The following is a 4,611-nucleotide window of genomic DNA, read 5'->3' as shown; positions in this document are numbered from 1 at the left end:
ACCATATATTTAGCAGAGTCACTGGACCAATGTTTCCCAGAATCAACCAGAAGACTTGCTCCAGAATATCCCGTGACGCTAAAGCATCTCACTGCAGCTGTCAATCAGATTGATACTGTGATCAGAAAGCTGATGAACAGAAAACAGCATCATTACTGCAGTGATGAAAGAGAAAAGCTCTGACCTGAGATCAGGTAGAAAGTGAGGAAGATGAGGAGGATCTTCATTGTGAGTTGAGTTCAGTCTTCTTTATGCTGAATGATCTCTGTGTGAATCTCTCTGTCTCTACATCTGTCTGCTTTAGTTACTTCCTCTTTATTCAGCTCTTTATCAGTAATGAGCAGCTTTACTGGCTCCTCCCACCATCACCACTGACTGAACATCACATTAATCACACTGAAAGAGCGCCACCTAGTGTGTAGAATATTGATTAAATGTTCTTGGTTATATGTCAGTCGCATTTGTACCTGACTTCCATCTATAGTCAAGAGGTCAAGCCCCGGATGTATATGGAAGTAGGTTGTCTGCAATTACATGTGATAACTATAAAGTTCTCCAGGAAAGAGTCATTCAAAACCCTGTTGTGTGTCCATCATTCATCAGTATGTAATTAAACAGGATAGCTATTCCTCGAATCATAAACAAACAGGGGAAAACAAATCATTTATTAAAGTAAATAAGTTCATTAATCAAAACAATATAACACGTTTCTAACTCTTTGATTATATATTTACTAATGATCCATTAAGCTTTATATAATATTTGTTAATGATTTATTAATGAAAGTTATTATAAAGTGTTACCACCTTATTTATTACATTAATCACGCTGAAAGATCGCCATCTAGTGGAGGTTACGGTGTCTGATACTGAGAGCTCATACAGGTTTTCATGTTCTCTTGAAATTATTTGTTTGAACATTATCTAATGTTTAATACGTTTATTAGCAAACATTAACAAGCACATTATCTCACGTTTCTAACTCTTTGATTATATATTTACTAATGATCCATTAAGCTTTATATAATATTTGTTAATGATTTATTAATGAAAGTTATTATAAAGTGTTACCACCTTATTTATTACATTAATCACGCTGAAAGATCGCCATCTAGTGGAGGTTACGGTGTCTGATACTGAGAGCTCATACACGTTTTCATGTTCTCTATATCCACCTTGTTTTTCCCGTAAGAGCGGGTGCTAACATTTGTAAATTTAATGTGTCTGGCTTCCGGTCTCATTCGCTTCCAGCTATTTTTAGCTGTACAAAACAACTCGTTTTGATGCGTGATATTGTAAACTGGCGTCTTACCATATTATTTTAATGTATCATCTTAATTATGAGCACACTGGTTTGCAGTGCAAACAGCTTTACAGTTTTCTGCACTTTGTTATTCTTCTCGTTATTTCCCTACAGCCACTAATGAACCGGAAGTCTCGCACATTCACAGAAAACGTCTCAGGTTACTTATGTAACCATGGTTCCCTGAGTAGGGAACGAGACACTGCGTCCTCTAGGGGTCGCTATGGGGAACGCCTCGTCGTGACCCGTGTCTGAAGCATACATTGAAAAAACACCAACTCGTTGGCCGGCGACAGCCATGACGTCACTACCGGTGCGACTATAGTATAAATAAGCGCCGGGAGCACACATCATTCACTTCTTCATCTGAAGCTTGCGTTCGAAGCATGGCAGGAAGCCTAGAGGACGCAGTGTCTCGTTCCCTACTCAGGGAACCATGGTTACATAAGTAACCTAAGACGTTTTCACCAACTTCATATTTCAATTTGACTAAGCTTAAATTTCAAGGCAGCATTAAGTTGTAAAAGGTTTTTTTTTTAACAGTGAGTCTAATCCATTTAAGCTTGATTTTTGCCCAGAGCCGGCCCAAGGCATAAGTGAACTAAGGGGCTGCTTAGGGCCCCGTGGCCACCAGGGGGCCCCCAAGAGTACATGAAATGGCTTGATTTTTTTCGGAGTGTCTATTTACACTAAGTGCAAATAGCCCGCCTTGTTGGCAGAGTCTATTTACACGAACTCCGCCCACCAACGTGTGATTCGGCTAGTGAACATTACACAAAAGACAGCCAACAGTCATCAGCTCCAGTGGCGCAGATGGTAAAACGTGTGACTTGCTCATTTTGACACGATCGACCCGGGTTCGAATCCACATTTTGGCAAACTTTTTTCTCCCTTTTCAAATTTCAAATCACATCAGAAAAATGTAACATTGAAATTTATTTTCAATGAAGATGAAGGAAATAATCAAAAAGTTGAAAATAAAGTATCGGGTAGGGTTAGGGTAGGTGTAGGGAGGGATGCCACCTTATTGTCCCAATAAGGTGGCATCCATTTAATAATTTGAATTAAATTTAAAGTTTACACTCAATAAGTTATTATTGCATACTCACGGATGCACACACCTTCTAAATGCTCTGCTAGTGCTCGCCATAATAAATAGAGATAGCTCTTACTTTTTCCTTGGAAATGCACGCTTCAAACAGAACAGTCAATGAAGACGAAGAAGAGAATGATGTGTGCTCCCGGCGCCTATTTATACTATAGTCGCACGTCGTGGCTGTCGCCGGCCAACGAGTTGGTGTTTTTTCAATGTATGCTTCAGACACGGGTCACGACGAGGCGTTCCCCCATAGCGACCCCTAGAGGACGCAGTTCGAAGTTCCCATGAAAGGGAACGGCTTACTTCCACATTGAAAAATAAGGTGGAAAAGGACAGATGACACTGAAGCAATTCAGATCAGTATCAGCGTTTTTTTAATCTCCCACTAGAGGGCAACTGTGATTATAAATTCACTGAGGTCCCCTGGAGTCTGTACAACACGGCACTCTTGGAAATGAAAAAAAAGTATATATAATAAATAAAATAAAAAACATCTGATTTGGATTTTTTACATTTGTATTAGTTGTAAGAAATATTAACAGCTTTTTATGAGGAAACAGACCATTAGGCTTTTGATGTGTTTGGATAATTTATACATAAAAACCAATAATAATATGATAGTTTTGTGGACTCAGCACCATGGACAGCAGCTTCAGACAAACTTCAGCATCATTGATGACAGTTGAACATGAGTTTATCTGCTTCCTTCACTTTGACTTTGAGCATAAGAACATCTGCATTAAAATAATGGCTCTATGTAATTATCAAATATTAGGCCAAAGTTTCATTCCTCCAGAATCATTCTTAGTTTTTGATCAAACAGGAGGCGAGTAAAATAGTGGCATTTATAATTAATCAAACCAGAACACAAGAAAATAAATGTATGTTCTCTATCAACCACCACACAATAGTGCATAAAACTAATTTTAATGAAACCACGAAATGTAATGTTTAGTAGAAATGTAACAATACCTAAATTTTGCCACTAGATGGAGCCAGAGGTTTCAATAAGACAGCTGGTTTTGCGTTTACTGTAGGCGCTTCAAAACTATAATAACAAATGCAATGGGGAACTGGAAACAAACACTATCATTCAATAATAGTATATATAACAGATTCAATAGAGGTCGTCTGGACAGCCTACAAGAACAAAAATAAAAATATGAATAAATGATACTGTATTTTGTGTTTACAGTCTGACCAAGTTCTCAGGCATTATTATTTCACAGACTATAACAAATGCAGTGTCTTTATTGTATATCCTTAAAATGCACTATCCCTAAATAAATTTGACAAAATAAAAGTGTTCATCCAGTGTCATATATATTCTGAATATGAATCTAGTCTGATATACTGTATTGTTTGAAATTAATAATTTTGATACCTCAGCACGTTACAGTATGGTGTTTAATATAACAATGTATATACTGTATAATTAGAAACTTCCATAATTTATTTTAGTCATGTTGCTTGAGTTTGTTAAGATAATGTGAGATTCACAAGCCTCAGCGCGACCGTTAGTTAAACCACTGCTCCAAAAAATACCATATAAATCGTCCATACGTTTCGTGGTGTGTCATTGCAAGTCTTCTGAAGCCATAAAATAGGTCCATGTGAGAAACAGATCCAGATTTAACTCATTATTCAATGAAAATCTTGTTCTAGCTGATCTGTACGGTGACGGAGAAGTGCAAAACAAATCACAATTCTGAAAACAAAATAACAAATTACAAACGCAAATGCAAGTCTAAAAAACAAAATAACAATTCACAAAACACAACAACAATTCAGAAAACATTATAACAAGTCAGAAAACACAATGACAAATTCGAAAACAAAATAACAAGTCAGAAAACACAAAGACAAATCCGAAAACAAATTAACAAGTAAAAAAACACAACGACAAATCAGACAAACCGGAAAAGGTAGGTATAGTTTGAGACAGCGCCATTGGTTTGGGATTACTCACCGTTGACTGGACGAGACATTTGTCAATCAAAGTATACAGGAAGAACCAGCCGAAGAACAACAGAGTCGTGGTAGAAAGTTCGGAGATGGTATTAAAGTAGCTCAGTTTAAATGTATTGTATGAATTGCCCTTACTATGGAATAAAAAATACGGAGTGTATATTCACATTTAGTTAAAAGTAGCTGAAAACATCAGCTCTAGTGGCGCAGATGGATAAGTGTGTGTCGTTGGCTTTTTGACG

Source organism: Sinocyclocheilus rhinocerous, unplaced genomic scaffold (genome assembly GCF_001515625.1).
Source record: "Sinocyclocheilus rhinocerous isolate Xijiao unplaced genomic scaffold, SAMN03320098_v1.1 scaffold3416, whole genome shotgun sequence".
Taxonomy (NCBI): domain Eukaryota; kingdom Metazoa; phylum Chordata; class Actinopteri; order Cypriniformes; family Cyprinidae; genus Sinocyclocheilus; species Sinocyclocheilus rhinocerous.
The sequence above is the reverse complement of the archived record's forward strand: the minus strand, read 5'-3'. Positions refer to the sequence as shown.